Raw genomic sequence first — 23,756 nt, 5'->3', positions numbered from 1 at the left:
TTGCATATATACATTATATCGGATGGAAAAGCTGTTGTATTTATATTGTATTTTATGCTTCTGGCGTTGCCTTCTTAGGCGCTAACTATTCGATCTGGTGGAGCAACGCCCTAGATTGAAGCGTAGGTTGCCCGGAACATAGAAATGACCATAACAATCAGACTGGTTGCAATTATTCGTTTTATACGATGGAAAAACTGTTGTACTTATGTTGTATTTTATGCTTCTGGCGTTGAATTCTATGTCCCTAACTATTCCACCTGGTGGAGCAACGCCCTAGAGTGAAGCCTAGCTTGCGCGGAACGTAGAACTGACATTTACTTTCACACTGTTTGCAAATATACATTATATACGATGGAAAGCTGTTGTATCTATTTTGTATGTTATGCTTCTGTCGCTGACTTCATAGGTCCTAACTATTGGATCTGGTGGAGCAACGCCCTGGGGTGAAGCCTAGGTTGCGCGGAACGTAGAAAAGATCATAACTTTCACACTGGTTTCAATTATTCGTTTTATACAATGGAAAAACTGTTCTATTTATTTTGTATTTTATGCTTCGGGCGTTGACTTCTCAGGCCCTAACTATTCGATCTGGTGGAGCAACGCCCTAGAGTGAAGCCTAGGTTGCCCGGAACGTAGAAATGACCATTACCTTCACACTGTTTGCAATTATTGGTTCTATACAATGGAAAAACTGTTATATTTATTTTGTATTTCATGCTTCGGGCGTTGACTTCTAAGTCTCTAACTATTCGATACGGTCGAGCAACGCCCTACAGTTAAGACTAGGTTGCCCGGAACGTAGAAATGACATTTACTTTCACACTGTTTGCAAATATACATTATATACGGTGGAAAAGATGTTGTATTTATATTGTATTTTATGCTTCTTGCGTTGACTTCTTAGGCCCTAACTATTCGACCTGGTGGAACAACGCCCTACAGTGAAGCCTAGGTTGCCCGGAACGTATAAATGACCTTTACTTTCACACTGTTTGCATATATACATTATATAGGATGGAAAAGCTGTTGTATTTATATTGTATTTTATGCTTCTGGCGTTGCCTTCTTAGGCCCTAACTATTCGATCTGGTGGAGCAACGCCCTAGATTGAAGCCTAGGTTGCCCGGAACGTAGAAATGACCATAGCTTTCATACTGGTTGCACTTATTCGATTTATACGATGCAAAAACTGTTGTACTTATTTTGTATTTGGTGCTCCTGGCGTTGACTTCTTAGGCCCTAACTATTGGATCCGGTGGAACAACGCCATAGAGTGAAGCCTAGGTTGCCCGGAACGTAGAAATGACCATAACATTCATACTGGCTGCAATTATTCGTTTTATACGATGGAAAAACTGTTGTATTTTTATTTTATTTTATGCTTCTGGCGTTGACTTCTGAGTCCCGAGCTATTCGATCTGGTGGAGCAACGCCCTACAGTGAAGCCTAGGTTGCCCGGAACGTAGAAATGACCATCACCTTCACTCTGGTTGCAATTATTTCTGTTAGACGATGGAAAAAGTGTTCTATTTATTTTGTATTTTATGCTTCGGGCGTTGACATCTAAGGCCCTAACTATTTGATCTGGTGGAGCAACGCCCTAGAGTGAAGCCTAGGCTGCCCGGAACGTAGGAATGACCATTACCTACTCACTGTTTGCGATTACTCATTTTATACGATGGTAAAACTGTTGTACATGTATCGTATTTTATGCTTCTGGCGTTGACTTCTTAGGCCCTAACTATTCGGTCACGTGGAGCACCGCCCTAGGGTGAAGCCTAGTTTGCCCGGAACGTAGAAATGACCACAACTTTCATACTGGTTGCAATTATTCGTTTTATACGATGGAAAAACTGTTGTATTTATTTTGTATTTGGTGCTTCTGTCGCTGACTTCTTAGGCCCTAACTGTTGGATGTGGTGGACCAAAGCCCTAGAGTGAAGCCTAGGTTGCCCGGAACGTAGAAATGACCATATCTTTCACGCTGGTTGCAATTATGCCACCTATACGATGGTAAAACTGTTGTATTTTTATTGTATTTTATGCGTCTGGAGTTGACTTCTTAGGCCCTAACTATTGGACCTGTTGGAGCAACGCCCTAGGGTGAAGCCGAGATTGCCCGGAACGTATAATTGACCACAACTTTCATACTGGTTGCAATTATTCGTTTTATGCGATGGAAGAGCTGTTGTATTTCTATTGTATTTTATGCTTCTGGCGTTGACTTCTAAGGCCGTAGCTATGCGACCTGGATGAGAAACGGCCTACAGTTGAGCCTACAGGTTGCCCGGAACGTAGCAATGACCATTAGTTTCACACTGGTTGCAATTATTCGTTTTATACGATGGAAAGACTGTTGTACGTATATCGTATTTTATGCTTCAGGCGTTGACTTCTTAGGCCCTAACTATTGGATGTGGTGGAGCAATGCCCTGCAGTGAAGCCTAGGTTGACCGGAACGTAGAAATGACCATTACCTTCACACTGTTTGCAAATATACATTATATACGATGGAAAAGCTGTTGTATCTATTTTGTATTTTATGCTTCTGGCGCTGACTTCTTAGGTCCTAACTATTGGATCTGGTGGAGCAACGCCCAGGGGTGAAGCCTAGGTTGCGCTGAACGTAGAAATGACCATAACTTTCACTCTGGTTTCAATTATTCGTTTTATACGATGGAAAAGCTGTTGTATTTATTTTGTATTTGGTGCTTCTGGCGTTGACTTCTTAGGCCCTAACTGTTGGGTGTGGTGGACCAAAGCCCTAGAGTGAAGCCTAGGTTGCCCGGAACGTAGAAATGACCATATCTTTCACACTGGTTGCAATTATGCCAGTTATACGATGGCAAAACTGTTGTATTTTTATTGTATTTTATGCGTCTGGAGTTGTTTTCTAAGGCCCCAACTAATCGACCTGGTGGAGCAACGCCGTAGAGTGATGTCTAGGTTGCACGGAACGTAGAAATGCCCATTTCTTTCGCACTGGTTGTAATTATTCCTGTTATACGATGGAATAACTGCTCTATTTTTATTTTATTTTAGGCTTCAGGCGTTGACATCTAAGTCCCTAGCTATTCGATCTGGTGGAGCAACGACGTAGAGAGAAGCCTAGGTTGCCCTGAACGTAGAAATGACCATTACCTTCAGGCGTGTTGCAATTATTCCTGTTATACGATGAAATATCTGTTGTATTTTTATTGTCTTTTATGCTTCAGGCGTTGACTTCTAAGGCCGTAACTATTCGATGTGGTGGAGCAACGCCCTAGAGTGAAGCCTAGGTTGCCCGGAACGTAGAAATGACCATTACTTCCTCACTGTTTGCAATTATTCATTTTATACATGGAAAAACTGTTGTACTTATATTGTATTTTATGCTTCTGGCAATGACTTCTAAGGCCCTAACTATTCGATGTGGTGGAGCAACGCCATAGAGCGACACCTAGGTTGCTCGGAACGTAGAAATGACCATTACTTTCACACTGGTTGCAATTACTCATTTTATACGATGGAAAAACTGTTGTACATATATCGTACTTTATGCTTCTGGCGTTGACTTCTTAGGCCCTACCTACTCGATCTGGTGGAGCAACGCCCTGGGGTGAAGCCTAGGTTGCCCGGAACGTAGAAATGACCATCACCTTCACTCTGGTTGCAATTATTCCTGTTATACGATGGAAAAACTGTTGTATTTATATTATATTTTATGCTTCAGGCGTTGACTTCTAAGTCCGTAGCTATTCGATGTGGTGGAGCAACGCCCTAGACTGAAGCCTAGGTTGCCCGGAACGTAGAAATGACCATTACTTCCACAATGTTTGCAATTATTCATATTATACAGTGGAAAAACTGTTGTATTTATATTGTATTTTATGCTTCTGGCATTGACTTCTAAGGCCCTAACTATTCGATGTGGTGGAGCAACGCCCTAGAGTGAAGCCTAGGTTGCCCGGAACGTGGAAATGACCATAGCTTTCACACTGGTTGCAATTATTCCTGTTATACAAGGGAAAAACTATTGTATTTATATTGTATTTTATGGTTCTGGCGTTGGCTTCTTAGGCCCTAACTATTCGATGTGGTGGAGCATCGCCCTAGAGTGAAGCCTAGGTTGCCCGGAACGTGGAAATGACCATAGCTTTCACACTGGTTGCAACTATGCCTGTTATACAAGGGAAAAACTATTGTATTTATATTGTATTTTATGCTTCTGGCGTTGACTTCTAAGTCCCTAGCTATTCGATCTGGAGGAGCAACGCCCTTAAGCGAAGCCTAGGTTGCCCGGAAGGTAGAAATGACCTGTAGTTTCACACTGGTTGCAATTATTCCTGTTATACGATGGAAAAACTGTTGTACTTATGTTGTATTTTATGCTCCTGGCGTTGAATTCTAAGTCCCTAACTATTCCACCTGGTGGAGCATCGCCCTAGAGTGAAACCTAGGTTGCGCGGAACGTAGAACTGACATTTACTTTCACACTGTTTGCAAATATACATTATATACGATGGAAAAACTGTTGTATCTATTTTGTATGTTATGCTTCTGTCGCTGACTTCATAGGTCCTAACTATTGGATCTGGTGGAGCAACGCCCTGGGGCGAAGCCGAGGTTGCGCGGAACGTAGAAAAGATCAAACTTTCACACTGGTTTCAATTATTCGTTTTATACAATGGAAAAACTGTTCTATTTATTTTGTATTTCATGCTTCGGGCGTTGACTTCTAAGTTTCTAACTATTCGATACGGTCGAGCAACGCCCTACAGTTAAGCCTAGGTTGCCCGGAACGTAGAAATGACCTTTACTTTCACACTGTTTGCAAATATACATTATATACGGTGGAAAAGATGTTGTATTTATATTGTATTTTATGCTTCTGGCGTTGACTTCTTAGGCCCTAACTATTCGACCTGGTGGAACAACGCCCTACAGTGAAGCCTAGGTTGCCCGGAACGTAGAAATGACCTTTCCTTTCACACTGTTTGCATATATACATTATATAGGATGGAAAAGCTGTTGTATTTATATTGTATTTTATGCTTCTGGCGTTGCCTTCTGAGGCCCTAACTATTCGATCTGGTGGAGCAACGCCCTAGATTGAAGCCTAGGTTGCCCGGAACGTAGAAATGACCATAACTATCAGACTGGTTGCAATTATTCGTTTTATACGATGGAAAGACTGTTGTATTTATATTGTATTTTATAGTTATGACGTTGTCTTCTAGGGCCGTAGCAATTCGATGTGGTTGAGCAACGCCGTAGAGTGAAGCCTAGGTTGCCCGGAACGTAGAAATGACCATAGCTTTCATACTGGTTGCAATTATTCGATTTATACGATGGAAAAACTGTTGTACTTATTTTGTATTTGGTGCTCCTGGCGTTGACTTCTTAGGCCCTAACTATTCGATCTGGTGGAGCAACGCCCTAGGGTGAAGCCTAGGTTGCCCGGGACGTAGAAATGATCATCACCTTCACTCTGGTTGCACTTATTCCTGTTATACGATGGAAAAGTTGTTGTATCTTTATTGTATTTTATGCTTCTGTCGTTGACTTCTTAGGCCCTAACTCTTGGATCTGTTGGACCAACGCCCTAGAGCGAAGCCTAGGTGGCCCGAAACGTAGAAATGACCATAACATTCATACTGGCTGCAATTATTCGTTTTATACGATGGAAAAACTGTTGTATTTTTATTTTATTTTATGCTTCTGGCGTTGACTTCTGAGTCCCGAGCTATTCGATCTGGTGGAGCAACGCCCTACAGTGAAGCCTAGGTTGCCCGGAACGTAGAAATGACCATCACCTTCACTCTGGTTGCAATTATTTCTGTTATACGATGGAAAAAGTGTTCTATTTATTTTGTATTTTATGCTTCGGGCGTTGACATCTAAGGCCCTAACTATTTGATCTGGTGGAGCAACGCCCTAGAGTGAAGCCTAGGCTGCCCGGAACGTAGGAATGACCATTACCTACTCACTGTTTGCGATTACTCATTTTATACGATGGTAAAACTGTTGTACATGTATCGTATTTTATGCTTCTGGCGTTGACTTCTTAGGCCCTAACTATTCGGTCACGTGGAGCACCGCCCTAGGGTGAAGCCTAGTTTGCCCGGAACGTAGAAATGACCACAACTTTCATACTGGTTGCAATTATTCGTTTTATACGATGGAAAAACTGTTGTATTTATTTTGTATTTGGTGCTTCTGTCGCTGACTTCTTAGGCCCTAACTGTTGGATGTGGTGGACCAAAGCCCTAGAGTGAAGCCTAGGTTGCCCGGAACGTAGAAATGACCATATCTTTCACGCTGGTTGCAATTATGCCACTTATACGATGGTAAAACTGTTGTATTTTTATTGTATTTTATGCGTCTGGAGTTGACTTCTTAGGCCCTAACTATTGGACCTGTTGGAGCAGCGCCCTAGGGTGAAGCCGAGATTGCCCGGAACGTATAAATGACCACAACTTTCATACTGGTTGCAATTATTCGTTTTATGCGATGGAAGAGCTGTTGTATTTCTATTGTATTTTATGCTTCTGGCGTTGACTTCTAAGGCCGTAGCTATGCGACCTGGATGAGAAACGGCCTACAGTTGAGCCTACAGGTTGCCCGGAACGTAGCAATGACCATTAGTTTCACACTGGTTGCAATTATTCGTTTTATACGATGGAAAGACTGTTGTACGTATATCGTATTTTATGCTTCAGGCGTTGACTTCTTAGGCCCTAACTATTGGATGTGGTGGAGCAATGCCCTGCAGTGAAGCCTAGGTTGACCGGAACGTAGAAATGACCATTACCTTCACACTGTTTGCAAATATACATTATATACGATGGAAAAGCTGTTGTATCTATTTTGTATTTTATGCTTCTGGCGCTGACTTCTTAGGTCCTAACTATTGGATCTGGTGGAGCAACGCCCAGGGGTGAAGCCTAGGTTGCGCTGAACGTAGAAATGACCATAACTTTCACTCTGGTTTCAATTATTCGTTTTATACGATGGAAAAGCTGTTGTATTTATTTTGTATTTGGTGCTTCTGGCGTTGACTTCTTAGGCCCTAACTGTTGGGTGTGGTGGACCAAAGCCCTAGAGTGAAGCCTAGGTTGCCCGGAACGTAGAAATGACCATATCTTTCACACTGGTTGCAATTATGCCAGTTATACGATGGCAAAACTGTTGTATTTTTATTGTATTTTATGCGTCTGGAGTTGTTTTCTAAGGCCCCAACTAATCGACCTGGTGGAGCAACGCCGTAGAGTGATGTCTAGGTTGCACGGAACGTAGAAATGCCCATTTCTTTCGCACTGGTTGTAATTATTCCTGTTATACGATGGAATAACTGCTCTATTTTTATTTTATTTTAGGCTTCAGGCGTTGACATCTAAGTCCCTAGCTATTCGATCTGGTGGAGCAACGACGTAGAGAGAAGCCTAGGTTGCCCTGAACGTAGAAATGACCATTACCTTCAGGCGTGTTGCAATTATTCCTGTTATACGATGAAATATCTGTTGTATTTTTATTGTCTTTTATGCTTCAGGCGTTGACTTCTAAGGCCGTAACTATTCGATGTGGTGGAGCAACGCCCTAGAGTGAAGCCTAGGTTGCCCGGAACGTAGAAATGACCATTACTTCCTCACTGTTTGCAATTATTCATTTTATACATGGAAAAACTGTTGTACTTATATTGTATTTTATGCTTCTGGCAATGACTTCTAAGGCCCTAACTATTCGATGTGGTGGAGCAACGCCATAGAGCGACACCTAGGTTGCTCGGAACGTAGAAATGACCATTACTTTCACACTGGTTGCAATTACTCATTTTATACGATGGAAAAACTGTTGTACATATATCGTACTTTATGCTTCTGGCGTTGACTTCTTAGGCCCTACCTACTCGATCTGGTGGAGCAACGCCCTGGGGTGAAGCCTAGGTTGCCCGGAACGTAGAAATGACCATCACCTTCACTCTGGTTGCAATTATTCCTGTTATACGATGGAAAAACTGTTGTATTTATATTATATTTTATGCTTCAGGCGTTGACTTCTAAGTCCGTAGCTATTCGATGTGGTGGAGCAACGCCCTAGACTGAAGCCTAGGTTGCCCGGAACGTAGAAATGACCATTACTTCCACAATGTTTGCAATTATTCATATTATACAGTGGAAAAACTGTTGTATTTATATTGTATTTTATGCTTCTGGCATTGACTTCTAAGGCCCTAACTATTCGATGTGGTGGACCAAAGCCCTAGAGTGAAGCCTAGGTTGCCCGGAACGTAGAAATGACCATATCTTTCACGCTGGTTGCAATTATGCCACTTATACGATGGTAAAACTGTTGTATTTTTATTGTATTTTATGCGTCTGGAGTTGACTTCTTAGGCCCTAACTATTGGACCTGTTGGAGCAACGCCCTAGGGTGAAGCCGAGATTGCCCGGAACGTATAAATGACCACAACTTTCATACTGGTTGCAATTATTCGTTTTATGCGATGGAAGAGCTGTTGTATTTCTATTGTATTTTATGCTTCTGGCGTTGACTTCTAAGGCCGTAGCTATGCGACCTGGATGAGAAACGGCCTACAGTTGAGCCTACAGGTTGCCCGGAACGTAGCAATGACCATTAGTTTCACACTGGTTGCAATTATTCGTTTTATACGATGGAAAGACTGTTGTACGTATATCGTATTTTATGCTTCAGGCGTTGACTTCTTAGGCCCTAACTATTGGATGTGGTGGAGCAATGCCCTGCAGTGAAGCCTAGGTTGACCGGAACGTAGAAATGACCATTACCTTCACACTGTTTGCAAATATACATTATATACGGTGGAAAAGCTGTTGTATCTATTTTGTATTTTATGCTTCTGGCGCTGACTTCTTAGGTCCTAACTATTGGATCTGGTGGAGCAACGCCCAGGGGTGAAGCCTAGGTTGCGCTGAACGTAGAAATGACCATAACTTTCACTCTGGTTTCAATTATTCGTTTTATACGATGGAAAAGCTGTTGTATTTATTTTGTATTTGGTGCTTCTGGCGTTGACTTCTTAGGCCCTAACTGTTGGGTGTGGTGGACCAAAGCCCTAGAGTGAAGCCTAGGTTGCCCGGAACGTAGAAATGACCATATCTTTCACACTGGTTGCAATTATGCCAGTTATACGATGGCAAAACTGTTGTATTTTTATTGTATTTTATGCGTCTGGAGTTGTTTTCTAAGGCCCCAACTAATCGACCTGGTGGAGCAACGCCGTAGAGTGATGTCTAGGTTGCACGGAACGTAGAAATGCCCATTTCTTTCGCACTGGTTGTAATTATTCCTGTTATACGATGGAATAACTGCTCTATTTTTATTTTATTTTAGGCTTCAGGCGTTGACATCTAAGTCCCTAGCTATTCGATCTGGTGGAGCAACGACGTAGAGAGAAGCCTAGGTTGCCCTGAACGTAGAAATGACCATTACCTTCAGGCGTGTTGCAATTATTCCTGTTATACGATGAAATATCTGTTGTATTTTTATTGTCTTTTATGCTTCAGGCGTTGACTTCTAAGGCCGTAACTATTCGATGTGGTGGAGCAACGCCCTAGAGTGAAGCCTAGGTTGCCCGGAACGTAGAAATGACCATTACTTCCTCACTGTTTGCAATTATTCATTTTATACATGGAAAAACTGTTGTACTTATATTGTATTTTATGCTTCTGGCAATGACTTCTAAGGCCCTAACTATTCGATGTGGTGGAGCAACGCCATAGAGCGACACCTAGGTTGCTCGGAACGTAGAAATGACCATTACTTTCACACTGGTTGCAATTACTCATTTTATACGATGGAAAAACTGTTGTACATATATCGTACTTTATGCTTCTGGCGTTGACTTCTTAGGCCCTACCTACTCGATCTGGTGGAGCAACGCCCTGGGGTGAAGCCTAGGTTGCCCGGAACGTAGAAATGACCATCACCTTCACTCTGGTTGCAATTATTCCTGTTATACGATGGAAAAACTGTTGTATTTATATTATATTTTATGCTTCAGGCGTTGACTTCTAAGTCCGTAGCTATTCGATGTGGTGGAGCAACGCCCTAGACTGAAGCCTAGGTTGCCCGGAACGTAGAAATGACCATTACTTCCACAATGTTTGCAATTATTCATATTATACAGTGGAAAAACTGTTGTATTTATATTGTATTTTATGCTTCTGGCATTGACTTCTAAGGCCCTAACTATTCGATGTGGTGGAGCAACGCCCTAGAGTGAAGCCTAGGTTGCCCGGAACGTGGAAATGACCATAGCTTTCACACTGGTTGCAATTATTCCTGTTATACAAGGGAAAAACTATTGTATTTATATTGTATTTTATGGTTCTGGCGTTGGCTTCTTAGGCCCTAACTATTCGATGTGGTGGAGCAACGCCCTAGACTGAAGCCTAGGTTGCCCGGAACGTAGAAATGACCATCACTTTCACACTGGTTGCAATTATTCCTGTTATACGATGGAAAAACTGTTGTATTTACATTGTATTTTATGCTTCTGCTGTAGACTTCTTAGGCCCTATCTATTCGATCTGGAGGAACAACGCCCTAGATTGATGCCTAGGTTGCCCGGCTCGTACAAATGGCCATTACTTTCACACTGGTCGCTATTACTCGTTTTATACGATGGAAAAACTGTTACATCTATTTTGTATTTTATGCTTCTGGAGTTGACTTCTTAGGCCCTAACTATTGGATCTGTTGGAGCAATGCCCTAGGGTGAAACCGAGGTTGCCCGGAACGTATAAATGACCATAACTTTCATACTGATTGCAATCATTCGTTTTATAAGATGGAAAAGCTGTTGTATTTCTATTGTATTTTATGCTTCTGGCGTTGACTTGTTAGGCCCTAACTATTCGTACTGGTGGAGCAACGCCGTAGAGAGAAGCCTAGGTTGCCCTGAACGTAGAAATGACCATTACCTTCAGGCGTGTTGCAATTGTTCCTGTTATACGATGAAATATCTGTTGTATTTTTATTGTCTTTTATGCTTCAGGCGTTGTTCTTCTAAGGCCGTAACTATTCGATGTGGTGGAGCAACGCCCTAGAGTGAAGCCTAGGTTGCCCGGAACGTAGAAATGACCATTACCTCCTCACTGTTTGCAATTATTCATCTTATACATGGAAAAACTGTTGTATTTATATTGTATTTTATGCTTCTGGCATTGACTTGTAAGGCCCTAACTATTCGATGTGGTGGAGCAACCCCATAGAGCGAAACCTAGGTAGCCCGGAACGTAGAAATGACCATTACTTCCACAATGTTTGCAATTATTCATATTATACAGTGGAAAAACTGTTGTATTTATATTGTATTTTATGCTTCTGGCATTGACTTCTAAGGCCCTAACTATTCGATGTGGTGGAGCAACGCCCTAGAGTGAAGCCTAGGTTGCCCGGAACGTGGAAATGACCATAGCTTTCACACTGGTTGCAATTATACCTGTTATACAAGGGAAAAACTATTGTATTTATATTGTATTTTATGCTTCTGGCGTTGACTTCTAAGTCCCTAGCTATTCGATCTGGAGGAGCAACGCCCTTAAGCGAAGCCTAGGTTGCCCGCAACGTAGAAATGACCTGTAGTTTCACACTGGTTGCATATATACATTATATCGGATGGAAAAGCTGTTGTATTTATATTGTATTTTATGCTTCTGGCGTTGCCTTCTTAGGCCCTAACTATTCGATCTGGTGGAGCAACGCCCTAGATTGAAGCGTAGGTTGCCCGGAACATAGAAATGACCATTACCTTCAGGCGTGTTGCAATTGTTCCTGTTATACGATGGAAAAACTGTTGTATTTACATTGTATTTTATGCTTCTGCTGTAGACTTCTTAGGCCCTATCTATTCGATCTGGAGGAACAACGCCCTAGAGTGATGCCTAGGTTGCCCGGCTCGTACAAATGGCCATTACTTTCACACTGGTCGCTATTACTCGTTTTATACGATGGAAAAACTGTTACATCTATTTTGTATTTTATGCTTCTGGAGTTGACTTCTTAGGCCCTAACTATTGGATCTGTTGGAGCAATGCCCTAGGGTGAAACCGAGGTTGCCCGGAACGTATAAATGACCATAACTTTCATACTGATTGCAATCATTCGTTTTATAAGATGGAGAAGCTGTTGTATTTCTATTGTATTTTATGCTTCTGGCGTTGACTTGTTAGGCCCTAACTATTCGTACTGGTGGAGCAACGCCGTAGAGAGAAGCCTAGGTTGCCCTGAACGTAGAAATGACCATTACCTTCAGGCGTGTTGCAATTGTTCCTGTTATACGATGAAATATCTGTTGTATTTTTATTGTCTTTTATGCTTCAGGCGTTGTTCTTCTAAGGCCGTAACTATTCGATGTGGTGGAGCAACGCCCTAGAGTGAAGCCTAGGTTGCCCGGAACGTAGAAATGACCATTACCTCCTCACTGTTTGCAATTATTCATCTTATACATGGAAAAACTGTTGTATTTATATTGTATTTTATGCTTCTGGCATTGACTTGTAAGGCCCTAACTATTCGATGTGGTGGAGCAACCCCATAGAGCGAAACCTAGGTAGCCGGGAACGTAGAAATGACCATTACTTCCACAATGTTTGCAATTATTCATATTATACAGTGGAAAAACTGTTGTATTTATATTGTATTTTATGCTTCTGGCATTGACTTCTAAGGCCCTAACTATTCGATGTGGTGGAGCAACGCCCTAGAGTGAAGCCTAGGTTGCCCGGAACGTGGAAATGACCATAGCTTTCACACTGGTTGCAATTATACCTGTTATACAAGGGAAAAACTATTGTATTTATATTGTATTTTATGCTTCTGGCGTTGACTTCTAAGTCCCTAGCTATTCGATCTGGAGGAGCAACGCCCTTAAGCGAAGCCTAGGTTGCCCGCAACGTAGAAATGACCTGTAGTTTCACACTGGTTGCATATATACATTATATCGGATGGAAAAGCTGTTGTATTTATATTGTATTTTATGCTTCTGGCGTTGCCTTCTTAGGCCCTAACTATTCGATCTGGTGGAGCAACGCCCTAGATTGAAGCGTAGGTTGCCCGGAACATAGAAATGACCATAACAATCAGACTGGTTGCAATTATTCGTTTTATACGATGGAAAAACTGTTGTACTTATGTTTTATTTTATGCTTCTGGCGTTGAATTCTATGTCCCTAACTATTCCACCTGGTGGAGCAACGCCCTAGAGTGAAGCCTAGCTTGCGCGGAACGTAGAACTGACATTTACTTTCACACTGTTTGCAAATATACATTATATACGATGGAAAGCTGTTGTATCTATTTTGTATGTTATGCTTCTGTCGCTGACTTCATAGGTCCTAACTATTGGATCTGGTGGAGCAACGCCCTGGGGTGAAGCCTAGGTTGCCCGGAACGTATAAATGACCTTTACTTTCACACTGTTTGCATATATACATTATATAGGATGGTAAAGCTGTTGTATTTATATTGTATTTTATGCTTCTGGCGTTGCCTTCTTAGGCCCTAACTATTCGATCTGGTGGAACAACGCCCTAGATTGAAGCCTAGGTTGCCCGGAACGTAGAAATGACCATAGCTTTCATACTGGTTGCACTTATTCGATTTATACGATGCAAAAACTGTTGTACTTATTTTGTATTTGGTGCTCCTGGCGTTGACTTCTTAGGCCCTAACTATTGGATCCGGTGGAACAACGCCATAGAGTGAAGCCTAGGTTGCCCGGAACGTAGAAATGACCATAACATTCATACTGGCTGCAATTATTCGTTTTATACGATGGAAAAACTGTTGTATTTTTATTTTATTTTATGCTTCTGGCGTTGACTTCTGAGTCCCGAGCTATTCGATCTGGTGGAGCAACGCCCTACAGTGAAGCCTAGGTTGCCCGGAACGTAGAAATGACCATCACCTTCACTCTGGTTGCAATTATTTCTGTTATACGATGGAAAAAGTGTTCTATTTATTTTGTATTTTATGCTTCGGGCGTTGACATCTAAGGCCCTAACTATTTGATCTGGTGGAGCAACGCCCTAGAGTGAAGCCTAGGCTGCCCGGAACGTAGGAATGACCATTACCTACTCACTGTTTGCGATTACTCATTTTATACGATGGTAAAACTGTTGTACATGTATCGTATTTTATGCTTCTGGCGTTGACTTCTTAGGCCCTAACTATTCGGTCACGTAGAGCACCGCCCTAGGGTGAAGCCTAGTTTGCCCGGAACGTAGAAATGACCACAACTTTCATACTGGTTGCAATTATTCGTTTTATACGATGGAAAAACTGTTTTATTTATTTTGTATTTGGTGCTTCTGGCGTTGACTTCTTCGGCCCTAACTGTTGGATGTGGTGGACCAAAGCCCTAGAGTGAAGCCTAGGTTGCCCGGAACGTAGAAATGACCATATCTTTCACGCTGGTTGCAATTATGCCAGTTATACGATGCTAAAACTGTTGTATTTATTTTGTATTAGGTGCTCCTGGCGTTGACTTCTTAAGCCCTAGCTATTGGATCTGGTGGACCAAGCCCTAGAGTGAAGCCTAGGTTGCCCGGAACGTAGAAATGACCATAACAGTCATACTGGCTGCAATTATTCGTTTCATACGATGGAAAAACTGTTGTATTTTTATTTTATTTTATGCTTGTGGCGTTGACTTCTAAGTCACTAGCTATTCGATCTGGTGGAGAAACGCCCTAGAGTGAAGCCTAGGTTGCCCGGAACGTAGAAATGACCATTACTTCCACAATGTTTGCAATTATTCATATTATACAGTGGAAGAACTATTGTATTTATATTGTATTTTATGCTTCTGGCGTTGGCTTCCTAGGCCCTAACTATTCGATCTGGTGGAGCAACGCCCTAGAGTGAAGCCTAGGTTGCCCGGAATGTGGAAATGACCATTTCCTTCACACTGTTTGGGATTATTCATTTTATACGATGGTAAAATTGTTGTACTTATGTTGTATTTTATTCTTCTGGCGTTGAATTCTAAGTCCCTAGCTATTCGATCTGGTGGTGCAGCTCCCTGGAGTGAAGCCTAGGCTACCCGGAACGTAGAAATGACCAGTACTTTCAAACTGGTTGCAGTTATTGCTGTTATACAATGGAAAAACTGTTGCACTTTTACTGTATTTTATGCTTCTGGCATTGTATTCAAAGTCCTTAACTATTCGATCTGGTGGTGCAACGCCCAAGAGTGAATCCTAGGTTGCCCGAAACATAGAAATGACCATTAGTTTCACACTGGTTGCAATTATTCCTTTTATACGATGGAAAGACTGTTCTATTTATTTTGTATTTTATGCTTCTGGCGCCGATTTCTAAGTCCCTAGCTATTCGATCTGGTGGAGCAACGCCCTAGAGTGAGGCCTAGGTTGCCTGGAATGTCGAAATGACCAGTACTTTCACACTGCATGCAGTTACTCCTGTTATACGTTGGAAATACCGTTGCATTTTTATTTTATTTTATGCTTCTGGCGTTGACTTGTTAGGCCCTAACTATTCGAACTGGTGGAGCAACGCCGTAGAGAGAAGCCTAGGTTGCCCTGAACGCAGAAATGACCATTACCTTCAGGCGTGTTGTAATTATTCCTGTTATACGATGGAATAACTGCTCTATTTTTATTTTATTTTATGCTTCTGGCGTTGACTTCTAAGGCCCAGGCTATTCGATCTGGTGGAGCAACGCCCTAGAGTGAAGCCTAGGTTGCCCGGAATGTGGAAATGACCATTACCTTCACATTGTTTGCGATTATTCATTTTATACGATGGTAAAATTGTTGTACTTATGTTGTATTTTATTCTTCTGGCGTTGAATTCTAAGTCCCTAGCTATTCGATCTGGTGGTGCAGCTCCCTGGAGTGAAGCCTAGGCTACCCGGAACGTAGAAATGACCAGTACTTTCAAACTGGTTGCTGTTATTCCTGTTATACAATGGAAAAACTGTTGCATTTTTACTGTATTTTATGCTTCTGGCATTGTATTCAAAGTCCTTAACTATTCGATGTGGTTGACCAACGCCCTAGTGTGAAGCCTAGGTTGCCCGGAACGTAGAAATGACCATAGCTCTCACACTGGTTGCAATTATTCCTGTTATACACGGGAAAAACTGTTGTATTTATATTGTATTTTATGCTTCTGGCGTAGACTTCTTAGGTCCTAACTATTCGATCTGGTGGAACGACGCCCTAGAGTGAAGCCTAGGATGCCCGTATCGTAGAAATGACCATATCTTTCACACTGGTTGCAATTATACCTGTTATACGATGGAAAAACTGTTGTACATATATCGTATTTTATGCTTCTGGAGTTGTTTTCTAAGGCCCCAACTAATCGACCTGGTGGAGCAACGCCGTAGAGTGATGTCTAGGTTGCACGGAACGTAGAAATGCCCATTTCTTTCGCACTGGTTGTAATTATTCCTGTTATACGATGGAATAACTGCTCTATTTTTATTTTATTTTAGGCTTCAGGCGTTGACATCTAAGTCCCTAGCTATTCGATCTGGTGGAGCAACGACGTAGAGAGAAGCCTAGGTTGCCCTGAACGTAGAAATGACCATTACCTTCAGGCGTGTTGCAATTATTCCTGTTATACGATGAAATATCTGTTGTATTTTTATTGTCTTTTATGCTTCAGGCGTTGACTTCTAAGGCCGTAACTATTCGATGTGGTGGAGCAACGCCCTAGAGTGAAGCCTAGGTTGCCCGGAACGTAGAAATGACCATTACTTCCTCACTGTTTGCAATTATTCATTTTATACATGGAAAAACTGTTGTACTTATATTGTATTTTATGCTTCTGGCAATGACTTCTAAGGCCCTAACTATTCGATGTGGTGGAGCAACGCCATAGAGCGACACCTAGGTTGCTCGGAACGTAGAAATGACCATTACTTTCACACTGGTTGCAATTACTCATTTTATACGATGGAAAAACTGTTGTACATATATCGTACTTTATGCTTCTGGCGTTGACTTCTTAGGCCCTACCTACTCGATCTGGTGGAGCAACGCCCTGGGGTGAAGCCTAGGTTGCCCGGAACGTAGAAATGACCATCACCTTCACTCTGGTTGCAATTATTCCTGTTATACGATGGAAAAACTGTTGTATTTATATTATATTTTATGCTTCAGGCGTTGACTTCTAAGTCCGTAGCTATTCGATGTGGTGGAGCAACGCCCTAGACTGAAGCCTAGGTTGCCCGGAACGTAGAAATGACCATTACTTCCACAATGTTTGCAATTATTCATATTATACAGTGGAAAAACTGTTGTATTTATATTGTATTTTATGCTTCTGGCATTGACTTCTAAGGCCCTAACTATTCGATGTGGTGGAGCAACGCCCTAGAGTGAAGCCTAGGTTGCCCGGAACGTGGAAATGACCATAGCTTTCACACTGGTTGCAATTATTCCTGTTATACAAGGGAAAAACTATTGTATTTATATTGTATTTTATGGTTCTGGCGTTGGCTTCTTAGGCCCTAACTATTCGATGTGGTGGAGCAACGCCCTAGAGTGAAGCCTATGTTGCCCGGAACGTGGAAATGACCATAGCTTTCACACTGGTTGCAACTATGCCTGTTATACAAGGGAAAAACTATTGTATTTATATTGTATTTTATGCTTCTGGCGTTGACTTCTAAGTCCCTAGCTATTCGATCTGGAGGAGCAACGCCCTTAAGCGAAGCCTAGGTTGCCCGGAAGGTAGAAATGACCTGTAGTTTCACACTGGTTGCAATTATTCCTGTTATACGATGGAAAAACTGTTGTACTTATGTTGTATTTTATGCTCCTGGCGTTGAATTCTAAGTCCCTAACTATTCCACCTGGTGGAGCATCGCCCTAGAGTGAAGCCTAGGTTGCGCGGAACGTAGAACTGACATTTACTTTCACACTGTTTGCAAATATACATTATATACGATGGAAAAACTGTTGTATCTATTTTGTATGTTATGCTTCTGTCGCTGACTTCATAGGTCCTAACTATTGGATCTGGTGGAGCAACGCCCTGGGGCGAAGCCGAGGTTGCGCGGAACGTAGAAAAGATCAAACTTTCACACTGGTTTCAATTATTCGTTTTATACAATGGAAAAACTGTTCTATTTATTTTGTATTTCATGCTTCGGGCGTTGACTTCTAAGTTTCTAACTATTCGATACGGTCGAGCAACGCCCTACAGTTAAGCCTAGGTTGCCCGGAACGTAGAAATGACCTTTACTTTCACACTGTTTGCAAATATACATTATATACGGTGGAAAAGATGTTGTATTTATATTGTATTTTATGCTTCTGGCGTTGACTTCTTAGGCCCTAACTATTCGACCTGGTGGAACAACGCCCTACAGTGAAGCCTAGGTTGCCCGGAACGTAGAAATGACCTTTCCTTTCACACTGTTTGCATATATACATTATATAGGATGGAAAAGCTGTTGTATTTATATTGTATTTTATGCTTCTGGCGTTGCCTTCTGAGGCCCTAACTATTCGATCTGGTGGAGCAACGCCCTAGATTGAAGCCTAGGTTGCCCGGAACGTAGAAATGACCATAACTATCAGGCTGGTTGCAATTATTCGTTTTATACGATGGAAAGACTGTTGTATTTATATTGTATTTTATAGTTATGACGTTGTCTTCTAGGGCCGTAGCAATTCGATGTGGTTGAGCAACGCCGTAGAGTGAAGCCTAGGTTGCCCGGAACGTAGAAATGACCATAGCTTTCATACTGGTTGCAATTATTCGATTTATACGATGGAAAAACTGTTGTACTTATTTTGTATTTGGTGCTCCTGGCGTTGACTTCTTAGGCCCTAACTATTCGATCTGGTGGAGCAACGCCCTAGGGTGAAGCCTAGGTTGCCCGGGACGTAGAAATGATCATCACCTTCACTCTGGTTGCACTTATTCCTGTTATACGATGGAAAAGTTGTTGTATCTTTATTGTATTTTATGCTTCTGTCGTTGACTTCTTAGGCCCTAACTCTTGGATCTGTTGGACCAACGCCCTAGAGCGAAGCCTAGGTGGCCCGAAACGTAGAAATGACCATAACATTCATACTGGCTGCAATTATTCGTTTTATACGATGGAAAAACTGTTGTATTTTTATTTTATTTTATGCTTCTGGCGTTGACTTCTGAGTCCCGAGCTATTCGATCTGGTGGAGCAACGCCCTCGAGTGAAGCCTAGGTGGCCCGGAACGTAGAAATGACCATTACCTTGACACTGTTTGCAAATATACATTATATACGATGGAAAAGCTGTTGTATTTATATTGTATTTTATGCTTCGGGCGTTGACATCTAAGGCCCTAACTATTTGATCTGGTGGAGCAACGCCCTAGAGTGAAGCCTAGGCTGCCCGGAACGTAGGAATGACCACAACTTTCATACTGGTTGCAATTATTCGTTTTATACGATGGAAAAACTGTTGTATTTATTTTGTATTTGGTGCTTCTGTCGCTGACTTCTTAGGCCCTAACTGTTGGATGTGGTGGACCAAAGCCCTAGAGTGAAGACTAGGTTGCCCGGAACGTAGAAATGACCATATCTTTCACGCTGGTTGCAATTATGCCACTTATACGATGGTAAAACTGTTGTATTTTTATTGTATTTTATGCGTCTGGAGTTGACTTCTTAGGCCCTAACTATTGGACCTGTTGGAGCAACGCCCTAGGGTGAAGCCGAGATTGCCCGGAACGTATAAATGACCACAACTTTCATACTGGTTGCAATTATTCGTTTTATGCGATGGAAGAGCTGTTGTATTTCTATTGTATTTTATGCTTCTGGCGTTGACTTCTAAGGCCGTAGCTATGCGACCTGGATGAGAAACGGCCTACAGTTGAGCCTACAGGTTGCCCGGAACGTAGCAATGACCATTAGTTTCACACTGGTTGCAATTATTCGTTTTATACGATGGAAAGACTGTTGTACGTATATCGTATTTTATGCTTCAGGCGTTGACTTCTTAGGCCCTAACTATTGGATGTGGTGGAGCAATGCCCTGCAGTGAAGCCTAGGTTGACCGGAACGTAGAAATGACCATTACCTTCACACTGTTTGCAAATATACATTATATACGATGGAAAAGCTGTTGTATCTATTTTGTATTTTATGCTTCTGGCGCTGACTTCTTAGGTCCTAACTATTGGATCTGGTGGAGCAACGCCCAGGGGTGAAGCCTAGGTTGCGCTGAACGTAGAAATGACCATAACTTTCACTCTGGTTTCAATTATTCGTTTTATACGATGGAAAAGCTGTTGTATTTATTTTGTATTTGGTGCTTCTGGCGTTGACTTCTTAGGCCCTAACTGTTGGGTGTGGTGGACCAAAGCCCTAGAGTGAAGCCTAGGTTGCCCGGAACGTAGAAATGACCATATCTTTCACACTGGTTGCAATTATGCCAGTTATACGATGGCAAAACTGTTGTATTTTTATTGTATTTTATGCGTCTGGAGTTGTTTTCTAAGGCCCCAACTAATCGACCTGGTGGAGCAACGCCGTAGAGTGATGTCTAGGTTGCACGGAACGTAGAAATGCCCATTTCTTTCGCACTGGTTGTAATTATTCCTGTTATACGATGGAATAACTGCTCTATTTTTATTTTATTTTAGGCTTCAGGCGTTGACATCTAAGTCCCTAGCTATTCGATCTGGTGGAGCAACGACGTAGAGAGAAGCCTAGGTTGCCCTGAACGTAGAAATGACCATTACCTTCAGGCGTGTTGCAATTATTCCTGTTATACGATGAAATATCTGTTGTATTTTTATTGTCTTTTATGCTTCAGGCGTTGACTTCTAAGGCCGTAACTATTCGATGTGGTGGAGCAACGCCCTAGAGTGAAGCCTAGGTTGCCCGGAACGTAGAAATGACCATTACTTCCTCACTGTTTGCAATTATTCATTTTATACATGGAAAAACTGTTGTACTTATATTGTATTTTATGCTTCTGGCAATGACTTCTAAGGCCCTAACTATTCGATGTGGTGGAGCAACGCCATAGAGCGACACCTAGGTTGCTCGGAACGTAGAAATGACCATTACTTTCACACTGGTTGCAATTACTCATTTTATACGATGGAAAAACTGTTGTACATATATCGTACTTTATGCTTCTGGCGTTGACTTCTTAGGCCCTACCTACTCGATCTGGTGGAGCAACGCCCTGGGGTGAAGCCTAGGTTGCCCGGAACGTAGAAATGACCATCACCTTCACTCTGGTTGCAATTATTCCTGTTATACGATGGAAAAACTGTTGTATTTATATTATATTTTATGCTTCAGGCGTTGACTTCTAAGTCCGTAGCTATTCGATGTGGTGGAGCAACGCCCTAGACTGAAGCCTAGGTTGCCCGGAACGTAGAAATGACCATTACTTCCACAATGTTTGCAATTATTCATATTATACAGTGGAAAAACTGTTGTATTTATATTGTATTTTATGCTTCTGGCATTGACTTCTAAGGCCCTAACTATTCGATGTGGTGGACCAAAGCCCTAGAGTGAAGCCTAGGTTGCCCGGAACGTAGAAATGACCATATCTTTCACGCTGGTTGCAATTATGCCACTTATACGATGGTAAAACTGTTGTATTTTTATTGTATTTTATGCGTCTGGAGTTGACTTCTTAGGCCCTAACTATTGGACCTGTTGGAGCAACGCCCTAGGGTGAAGCCGAGATTGCCCGGAACGTATAAATGACCACAACTTTCATACTGGTTGCAATTACTCGTTTTATGCGATGGAAGAGCTGTTGTATTTCTATTGTATTTTATGCTTCTGGCGTTGACTTCTAAGGCCGTAGCTATGCGACCTGGATGAGAAACGGCCTACAGTTGAGCCTACAGGTTGCCCGGAACGTAGCAATGACCATTAGTTTCACACTGGTTGCAATTATTCGTTTTATACGATGGAAAGACTGTTGTACGTATATCGTATTTTATGCTTCAGGCGTTGACTTCTTAGGCCCTAACTATTGGATGTGGTGGAGCAATGCCCTGCAGTGAAGCCTAGGTTGACCGGAACGTAGAAATGACCATTACCTTCACACTGTTTGCAAATATACATTATATACGATGGAAAAGCTGTTGTATCTATTTTGTATTTTATGCTTCTGGCGCTGACTTCTTAGGTCCTAACTATTGGATCTGGTGGAGCAACGCCCAGGGGTGAAGCCTAGGTTGCGCTGAACGTAGAAATGACCATAACTTTCACTCTGGTTTCAATTATTCGTTTTATACGATGGAAAAGCTGTTGTATTTATTTTGTATTTGGTGCTTCTGGCGTTGACTTCTTAGGCCCTAACTGTTGGGTGTGGTGGACCAAAGCCCTAGAGTGAAGCCTAGGTTGCCCGGAACGTAGAAATGACCATATCTTTCACACTGGTTGCAATTATGCCAGTTATACGATGGCAAAACTGTTGTATTTTTATTGTATTTTATGCGTCTGGAGTTGTTTTCTAAGGCCCCAACTAATCGACCTGGTGGAGCAACGCCGTAGAGTGATGTCTAGGTTGCACGGAACGTAGAAATGCCCATTTCTTTCGCACTGGTTGTAATTATTCCTGTTATACGATGGAATAACTGCTCTATTTTTATTTTATTTTAGGCTTCAGGCGTTGACATCTAAGTCCCTAGCTATTCGATCTGGTGGAGCAACGACGTAGAGAGAAGCCTAGGTTGCCCTGAACGTAGAAATGACCATTACCTTCAGGCGTGTTGCAATTATTCCTGTTATACGATGAAATATCTGTTGTATTTTTATTGTCTTTTATGCTTCAGGCGTTGACTTCTAAGGCCGTAACTATTCGATGTGGTGGAGCAACGCCCTAGAGTGAAGCCTAGGTTGCCCGGAACGTAGAAATGACCATTACTTCCTCACTGTTTGCAATTATTCATTTTATACATGGAAAAACTGTTGTACTTATATTGTATTTTATGCTTCTGGCAATGACTTCTAAGGCCCTAACTATTCGATGTGGTGGAGCAACGCCATAGAGCGACACCTAGGTTGCTCGGAACGTAGAAATGACCATTACTTTCACACTGGTTGCAATTACTCATTTTATACGATGGAAAAACTGTTGTACATATATCGTACTTTATGCTTCTGGCGTTGACTTCTTAGGCCCTACCTACTCGATCTGGTGGAGCAACGCCCTGGGGTGAAGCCTAGGTTGCCCGGAACGTAGAAATGACCATCACCTTCACTCTGGTTGCAATTATTCCTGTTATACGATGGAAAAACTGTTGTATTTATATTATATTTTATGCTTCAGGCGTTGACTTCTAAGTCCGTAGCTATTCGATGTGGTGGAGCAACGCCCTAGACTGAAGCCTAGGTTGCCCGGAACGTAGAAATGACCATTACTTCCACAATGTTTGCAATTATTCATATTATACAGTGGAAAAACTGTTGTATTTATATTGTATTTTATGCTTCTGGCATTGACTTCTAAGGCCCTAACTATTCGATGTGGTGGAGCAACGCCCTAGAGTGAAGCCTAGGTTGCCCGGAACGTGGAAATGACCATAGCTTTCACACTGGTTGCAATTATTCCTGTTATACAAGGGAAAAACTATTGTATTTATATTGTATTTTATGGTTCTGGCGTTGGCTTCTTAGGCCCTAACTATTCGATGTGGTGGAGCAACGCCCTAGACTGAAGCCTAGGTTGCCCGGAACGTAGAAATGACCATCACTTTCACACTGGTTGCAATTATTCCTGTTAT

The sequence above is a fragment of the Calliopsis andreniformis genome, unplaced genomic scaffold, assembly GCF_051401765.1.
Source record: "Calliopsis andreniformis isolate RMS-2024a unplaced genomic scaffold, iyCalAndr_principal scaffold0001, whole genome shotgun sequence".
Classification (NCBI taxonomy): Eukaryota; Metazoa; Arthropoda; class Insecta; order Hymenoptera; family Andrenidae; genus Calliopsis; species Calliopsis andreniformis.
The sequence above is the reverse complement of the archived record's forward strand: the minus strand, read 5'-3'. Positions refer to the sequence as shown.